Source organism: Myxocyprinus asiaticus, chromosome 27 (assembly GCF_019703515.2).
Source record: "Myxocyprinus asiaticus isolate MX2 ecotype Aquarium Trade chromosome 27, UBuf_Myxa_2, whole genome shotgun sequence".
Classification (NCBI taxonomy): domain Eukaryota; kingdom Metazoa; phylum Chordata; class Actinopteri; order Cypriniformes; family Catostomidae; genus Myxocyprinus; species Myxocyprinus asiaticus.
The window spans coordinates 33,039,793-33,049,270 of NC_059370.1; positions in this window are offsets into that span (position 1 = coordinate 33,039,793).

Genomic DNA, 9,478 nt, shown 5'->3' on the forward strand with positions numbered 1-9,478 from the left:
GAGCAAATATCACTGCAGTTTAATTATTGAATTATATAAACTGGTGGCCAAAAGTTTGGAATAATGTACAGATTTTGCTCCTATGGAAAGAAATTGGTTCTTTTGTGAAGTGGCATTCAACTGATCACAATGTATAGTCAGGATATTAATAACGTGAAAAATTATTACAATTTGAATTTTTTTTTCTTAAACTATTTTTCTGAGAGCTTTGCAGATCCTTGGCATTCTAGCTGTCAGTTTGTCCAGATACTCGGGTGACATTTCACCCCATACTTCCTGTAGCACTTGCCATAGATGTTGGCTGTCTTGTTGGCACTTTTCATGCACCTTACAGTCTAGCTGATCCCACAAAAGCTCAGTGGGGTAAAAGATCCATAACACTCTTTTCCAGTGATCTGTTGTCCAATGTCTGTGTTTCTTTGCCCACTAACCTTTTCTCTTTGCTTTTCTGTTTCAAAAGTGGCTTTTTCATTGTAATTCTTCCCATAAGGCCTCTGCACCTCTGAGTCTCCTCTTTACTGTTGTACATGAAACTGGTGTTGAACGGGTAGAATTCAATGAAGCTGTCAGCTGAGGACATGTGAGGCATCTATTTCTCAAACTAGAGACTCTACTTATCCTCTTGTTTTATTGTACATCTGGCCTTTCACGTCTTTTTGTCCTTGTTAGAGCCAGTTGTCATTTGTCTTTGAAGACTGTAGTGTACAACTTTGTATAATCTTCAGGTTTTTTTTTTTTTTTTTTTTTTTGGCAATTTCAAGCATTGTATAGCCTTCATTCCTCAAAACAATTATTGACTGACGAGTTTCTAGAGAGCTGCTTTTTTGCCATTTTGGGCCTAATATTGACCTTAAGACATGCCAGTCTATTGCATACTGTGGCAACTCAAAAACAAACACAAAGACAATGTTAAGCTTCATTTAACGAACCAAATAGCTTTCAACTGTGTTTGATATAATGGCAAGTGATTTTTCTAGTACCAATTTAGCATGATTACTTAAGGATAAGGTGTTGGAGTGATGGCTGCTGGAAATGGGGCCTGTCTAGATTTGATCAAATGACTTTTCAAATAGTGATGGTGCTGTTTTTTACATCAGTAATGTCCTGACTATACTTTGTGATCAGTTAAATGCCACTTTGGTGAATTAAAGTACCAATTTCCTTCCAAAACCACAAAACCTGTATATTACATCTTTCTAAACTTACAAACTGCTAATAAATGCTTGTGTAAAATGCAGAAATATGATAAAGATGCTTGCAAAGCATGTAAAGTATTTGTTAATGGCATTGGTGTTCAACATGGTATTGAGCATTTTAAATTGAAACCATTTTTTGACTTGTATAGAACTTTTAACAGAAAAAGAGAAATTTTCAGAAACTAAATGTATATTCCCAGAATATTTGTCTTTGTAAAAAAACTCAAAAGCCTGTTAAAAAAGGCCCCATATTAATTAACTACAATACTAATTGTTTTTTCAGTTTCCAGTTTGGAAAAAGGAACTGAAGCCAACAAAGTAGGTTTAAATCCCAAAGTAACACAAGCTGTCACAATTACATACTGTATAATCTTTGTTTTTATAGAATTGCTATATAAACATGAGTCAGAACTCTGCTCTCGAGAGTCAGTTAGAACAATGGCTACTTTTTTTTTTTTTTTAAACCGCAGTCCTAAAGTTGAAATGTACAGGTTGTTATTCCTGTTTGTTCACGGCTGCTCCTTTTTTTATACAGTTGGCATAGTTAATGGTATCCGTTAATGACTAAAAGCCATTAGTAAGAAAATAGGCAAAACTTGCAAGAAGCCACAAATGATATTAAAACATGAAAATAGAATAAACTTGATGATCTTAAATAATAAATGCTGTGAACATGTATTCATTCTGTATTTAATTAACCTTTTGTGTTCATTTTGTGCACTCTGTGTGTAAACTTACATCCACATATGTGCTCATCTAAAGGATTGGGATGCTCCTGAACACATTTCTGTATTTTGTGTTCTAATCCATTTATTTCCAAGGGCTGGTTATTTTTGACCGGGATCACAAGTGTAACAAAGTGAAATATAAAAACAAAAAATTGGACCATTTTCTTTTTTTGTTCGCAGATACCATATGTGAACAAAGTCAATGAATTTTATTCCAGTTGGATAAGGTAAAAAGTAATGTAAAAAAGTTGTCTGGTTCAAAATAACCAGAACACAACATAAGGGTAAAATTTAATTAGGCAACATCTTTGCGGCTGCGTGCACTGAGGTAATTAATGAGCTAGTCAGTGCAGACCACTGAAGATGGATTCCCTGCATCTAGAGGACTGTTTGAAAAACTGCAGTAAAAAAAAGATGTAATCTTTGTTTGCTTCTCTGTTGAACACAAATTTAGATACCTTCATCTATATCCTTATTTTAGACAAAATGTTAAGCAGTGAAGTGTTATGACAAAAGGAATAAGAGATTAAGATTCTCCACTATTTCTATATGTAACTAATCACAAGCACATTTTTGATATTGACCATATTAGTTCCAAAAGAAGCACTCTTGGTGTGAAGGACTTGACATGGAGGCGACGATAGAATCCAAATGCAGGAAGTTTAATAAATTTAGCAAACAAATCCAAAACGCAAGGCAGAGACGTAGTCGATGCAGGCAAAGTAAACGGTGACAAGTAATCAGTCCAACCAGGCAAACAAAGCAAAAACAGTAATCCAACAATCGGTAATCCAGTAAGACAGGCACAATGGTCATGACATGGCAATGGAAAAACGCTCGGTAGGGCAGTGAAATGACTGGCAATATGTTGCAAAGTATCTATGGTAAGGCATTTATACAGTGCTAACAGGAAGTAAATGTAGAAACCGTTCATGGCTAGTATTCGGGAGAGGGCTCCCTCTGGCGGTCGGCTGAATGGATACCAGCCTCATTCGTTACAGAACCCCCCCCTACGAACAACTCCTGGTGTTCTATTTCTGGGTCATCCCCTTGGTCGTGGTACAGGACAATTTGGGTGCCCTTGATGGAAGTCATGGGTCAAGTATGGATCCAGTATGTCATTGGCGGCTACCCACGATCTCTCCTCCGGTCCATAACCTTCCCAGTCCACCAGGTACTGCATCTGGCCCCCTCGACGATGAGAGTCCATGATTTCTTTGACCATGCAAGCGGGTGATCCGTCGATCTCGAGGAGGCTCAGGATCCGTGGTTCCAGGGCCAGATGCTGGGTGGACCGGTTTCAGCAAGGACACATGAAAGGAGGGAGAGATGCGGTAGTTGGCAGGAAGCTTCAACCAGTATGTTACAGGATTGATCTGTCTAATAATTCTGAACAGCGTAGCTGCAGCTTGAGGTCCCGTGTGAATAACCAGACCCTCTGACCAGGCTGATAGTTGGGGTGGTGACGCCTCAGCTTGGATCCATTGGGCCCGGATGGCCGGCTGCAGTCTGATGTGCGCGCTGTCCTACTCCCGCTCGCTCCGCCTGATCCAGTCATCTACCGCTGGCACCGTAGAGGGTTCACCTGAACAAGGAAACATTGGAGGTTGGTAGCCTAGCACACATTGGAAGAGGAGTGAGCGTGGGAGTTCTGGGCATATTCCACCCACGGGAGGAAGTCGCTCCACTTCTATTGCTCACAACTGCAGTAGGCCGATATCTCGGATCATATCTCTTGGTTCAGCCTCTCCACCTGTCCGTTTGCTTGGCTGATATCCAGACGTGAGGCTGACGTTGATATCTAGCTGCTTGCAGAAGTCCTGTCAGACTATGGAGGTGAACTGGGGTTTCCTTTCAGAAACAATGTCTTCTGGCAGGCCATAGATCCTGAAAATTTGGTGGAAAAAGAGTGTTGTGGTCTCCATAGCAGTAGATAGACCTTTCATGGTATTAATCTGCATGACATTGAGAATCGATCAATGATAACCAATACGGTGGTATACCCAGTGGAGTTTGGCAGATCGGTGAAGTCAATGGACAGGTGGGTCCAGGCTCTCTGAGGGATAGGCAGTGGTTGTAGAAGGCTGGCTAGCAGTTCTCTGTTTTAGACTGTGTGCACAAACTTGACATGCCTTTTATCATATGCAGTGACATCATTGAGCGATGTCCACCAGAATGAGTTATGTACCAAGGATGTAGTCCTTTAGATGCCAGGGTGTCGAGTGCTGAGGGAGGTATGGATCCATTGGATCGTTCTTTGGCGTAGAGTGCGTGGTACATAATGTTTTGTGTGGGGGCATTCTGGTGGTGCAGGGTCTGTTTGTTGTGCTCTTTGAATTTCTTCCATGATGTCCCAGCTTATGGGTGCGACGATGGAAGGCGGTAATATGGACTCATTTTGGGGTATGATGTGAGGAGGATCAGCTTTGCTGTTCTTACTGCCAGGGCGGTAGGTGACTGAATTGGAACCTTGTGAAGAGTGACCATCGGGCTTGTCTTGGATTGAGTCGCTTTGCCCCCTTGATGTATTAAAGGTTTTTATGGTCTGTGATTACTTGAAACGGATGGACAGAACCTTCAAGCCAGTGGCGCTACTCTTCTAACGCAGCCTTCATGGAGAGTAATTCTTTGTTTCCAACATCATAGTTCCTTTCAGCAGAGCTCAGTTTACGTGAGAGCGCATGGATAAAGTTTTCCAGGGTTACTGTGGCGTTGAGAGGACAGCCCTGATGCCACAGTCTGATGCATCAACTTCCATTACAAAAGGTTGGTTAGGATCGGGATGCTTGAGAATGGGGGCAGTCATGAAACTTGTCTTGAGGGCTTCGAAGGACTTTTGAGAAGAGTCACTCCATGTTAATTTGGATGGTTTGCCTTTGAGCAGTGAAGTTAAAGGGGCAGAGATGAAATTGTAGTTGCGGACAAACCTTCTGTAAAAGTTCACAAAGCCCAGAAAACTTTGTAATTCCTTAACTGTATTGGGTCTTGGCCATTCTGTGAATGTCTCTGCCTGGATCTTGGAATCATCCATCTCGACACCTTTATGACTGATATATCCCAAGAATGTTATATGGGTAGTATGGAACTCCCATTTCTCTGCTTTCACATAGAGTTGGTGTTTCTAAAGGTGTGAGAGGACCATCTTGACATCTTTGATATGTTGGGCTTTATCTTGGGAGTAAATGAGTGTCGATGTAGGCTATGACGCACTTGAGAAAATATCATTGATAAATGATTGGAACACAGCTGGTGCGTTGGCAAGACCATAGGGCATGACCTGGTACTATTAGTGCCCCATAGTGGTGATGAATGCGGTTTTCCACTCGTCTCTAATACGGATGAGATTGTAAGCACTTCTCAAATCAAGCTTAGTATAGATGCGTGCTTCACTTAGTTGTTCTAGAGCAGATGGAACAAGAGGGAGTGGATACCTGTATTTGACGGTTACTGTGTTCAGACCTCGGAAATCAATACATGGACGGAGCCCTCCATCTTCTCAATGAAGCAGCAGCCTGAATGAAACCTGAAGCTAGAGCCTCCTCAATTGTAGGTTTCCATGGCCATGGTTTCAGGTCTTGACAATGGGTAGGCTTTGCTCCTGGGCGGTGCCATGTGGGGCAGTCACTCAATAGCGCAGTCCCATGAACGATGAGGGGGTAGTTGAGTTGCCTTGATTTTGCTGAATACTTCAGAAAACTCTTGAGTAATCTTGGTTTGAGCTTTAACCTCTGTACTTTTGATGCTAGTGGTTAAAAATGGCATGGATACTGTGACATGAAGACAATTTGAAATGCAGTAATCTGACCATTGTGTTAGCTAACCCCCGTTCCAGGAGATGATGGGATCGTGGACAGCCAGCCATGGATGACCTAGGATGAGAGTATGCTTGAGTGAGTTGATAAGTGTTTCTGTGTGAAATAATCTCAATCCAATTTATAGTGTCACTGGAACGGTTTGGTGAGTGATGCCTGTGCCAATGGGTACATTATCCACAGCAGTGATGTTAATGGTGGGTATACAAGGTACTGTTGGGATATGGAGTTCATGCACAAGACCGTTGACTAATGCTGAAACACACTTGAAGTTATCAAAAGAGTTTGATGGGAAGAGAAAAACTGGTGTATGGGGGATGAAATATTCTTGGTACTCACTTTTGCTCTTGAGCTTTGATATCTCTTGCCTTTTAAGGCATGCATAATTTTGATGACCCCTTTCACCACAGTAGTAACACAGTCCCTCATTATGACGACGATCACTTTCTTCAGCTTCATCTGCATAGTTTCAGGGGCTTCGGGGCATGCCTGGACTTGACTATGGACTGATGGTTGTGACTTGGGGCTAATCTTTGAGTGTGGTGAATGACAATTTACTGCGTAAATCTTTACAGCCAACGAAATGAATTCTGAGAGAATGGAATCCTCACCCTTGCATGTGAGTTTGGCCTGCAGATTGTGGTTCAGTCCCTCTCTGAAAACAGTCTTGAGTGATATCGTTCCATCCACTTTGAGCTGCTAATCCTAATTCTTTCCTGAAGTGTATGGCATAATCGGCTGCAGAACGTGAACCCTGGCGTAAATGAAGCAGCTGAACATATACATCCTTGCCTCCCTCTGGATATTCAAACACTTCATGGATCTGTGAAGCAAAGTAATCGAATGATGTTTGTAGTTGCATATCATTCTCCCAAACAGCAGAGGCCCAGTCTAAAGCTTTTCTGGTAAGAAATGTCGTCATAAATGCACAATTCTTTTGAATCCTGGCTGAATGACTGAAATATATTCTACATTGATGTAGAAATCCCTTGCATTTCTCTGAGCCATCAAACTTATCAGAGTGAATCTTACCGGTGTAGCTTGAGTGGATGGAAGCGAGCGGATGTAATGGGTGAGGCTCTCATTTGTAGCTCTTAGGTTGCTCTTGGTAACCCTTGAGTTCACTCTGGTAAGCGAAGGCATCCTGGAACTGAGAAACGTCCGCTGGATTCATTGGTGGCGAAGTATTCTGATAAACTTCCTGCATTTGGATTCTAATAAATGTGGCAAACAAATCCAAAACACAAGGCAGAGACGTAGTTGATGAGGCAGGCAAAGTAAACCGTGACAAGTAATCCGTCCAACCAGGCAAACAAAGCAAAAACGGTAATCCAACAATCAGTAGTCTGGTAAAACGGGCACAATGGTCATGACAAGATGGCAATGAAACAGGCAATGGAAAAACGCTCTAAGGCAGTGAAATGACTGGTAATACTTCACAAAGTATCTATAGTAAGGCATGGTTATTTATATAGTGCTAACAGGAAGTAAACGTAGAAGAAACGGTTCAACGACTCTGGCAGTCGGCTGAATGGATACCAGCCTCATTCGTTACACTTGGGAAGTACACAAATCATGCTGGGATAATCTGGATTATCAGGTTTTCTACAAACTTGTGGAGTCCATACCAGCTCTGATACATGCCATCATTAAAGCAAAAGAGGAACATAACAAATTTTGCGTTTTGTCAGTTCAGCTTTTTACTTAAATTGTTACCCTTAAAATGTAATGGGGGGAAAAACTGTATTAAATTAGTGTACTGAAGGCAATTCCACAATTGCCCTTGACATTGGACATTTTGTGTCCATTGTGTTCTTTCAACATATTTACAAAAATTGTAAATATGATGGTAGTCTTTCCCTTGAGTTACTCAAATGCTAAATTTAAATGTCGTGTGTGTGTGAGAAAAGTAAGCCTAAGAGGAAAAGTTAAATAAAAAGTAAAACGTAACCTGAAGCAAAAATTGAATTTTGATAAGATTTACATTGCTGATGAGCTATCTGAAAGAACTGGAACGCTACTGGGAATCTCCATCGACATTTACACATTTTAGATTCTTCCTGTCTATGTACTGCAGGTACTGAACTTCTATAGCTGTAGGTTTTTCCCTGCAGCAACTAGATCAATCATTCATCCCTGTCAACACTGCCTTTCCCTGAAGCGCCTCACATTTTCCTCCCCGCTGTTTTTAACACTGTCTCCTTTTTGCTTTGTTTTAACCTGCCTTTAATTTACCTGCCCAAAAATGCAGGTAAATAATGTAGGTGTGTGTGTACATGGTTCTAGGGTGTGTGGGTGTGAGGCAAACCGATAGACCGAACAACAAAAGAAGGGCAGGTAGAGAGAGAGTGAGAACCCTGAGTTGCTTGGTGAGCAAATCCACATGTCACACCCATTTTCAGGGCTGTGTAATGGTAAGCAGAAAACAAATTCTCCAAACGAAAAAGGAGTTGTACGGTCTGCCTTGTAAAGAGACATAGGGAGTGGCAAGTTACTTTGAGTAAATGCATTGCTTTGCAAATATTCAAGAAGTATTTGGTACATAAAACCTTTCCTACTCGGGGAAACAATTGGAACAGTGTACACATGTTCCAATGTTCTCATTTGTTGCTTTCTTGGTGTAGGAGTTTTGTCTCCCCAATGCAATAGATGTTGTGGATTACAAACAAGCAAAGAATGTCAAGGAACAAAACACTCATGCTTATCTGCAGAGTTCTGAAACCATGTGGGGAAAAGAGACATGAAATGGCCATATCAAATGCAACAACGCTCTACTTTGATACAAATGCATATTTGAGAGATTAGTCACTGTAATCTAAACAAGATCCCATGCTTTTAATCTGTATAAATTGAATCCAGTGATGTTGGAGTGGTAGTGAAAAATACCTTACCAGTTCAATATTAGGATATGTGGGAACGGGTGTTTCCTTGTGAGTGGCTCACAGGTGTTTATGCCTGTATGAACTGGTGCGAATAACACCAGTGAATTTTGGCGAGTCAGGCTGAGTCATCCCACATGGCTACCATGCACACAGCGCTATAGCAAGAAGTTACAGAAGGGAAAAGAACAAGGAGGGGCAGAGGAGTATGAATTAATTTGGTGTGTCCTGGGATCAACCTCGTAGGATAAGAGGAGCCACTTCATCTGAAGTTTAAACAAAACAGCAGGGAACAAAGTGCTCTAAAATGTGTACTAGTTATTTTTACATGTAAATCTGAGAACAGCTAGTTTTACTGCAGGGAGTCTGTATACTCTTTTACTGTCTATGTTAAACTTGAAAGATTCCATTGGTGCTGCTCACTACAGACACACAATTGGCACAAATCTAATTTTTGTCCTGTTCAACAACACAAGTAATGTTTAAGCAGTGTAGTTAAGAGAGAGCCACAACTAACAGCTACTTTTTTTCACAACAAATCAGTTTACTGGTAAAGCTGGAATGTGTACTTTCTACGCCATGGGAAATAAACCTACAAATAGTGTACTTGGTTGTTACTGCAACTATATCAGTTCTAGGTATCCTCGGTTACAAGGATTTTTGTGAGGTTCAAACCAACCGCTTTTGTAAATTTAGCAATTTGGCCAGTTAGAGGCAGACCTTTTTGAAAACAAAATGCTTCTGGATTACTTCGTGTCATCTTGATATTATTAAAAAAAAAATGCAGTGACATAAAACCATGTCCAATTCAAGATAATATTGGGACATTCACATGTAAAAAAAATGGGCAGAAAATTCAATTT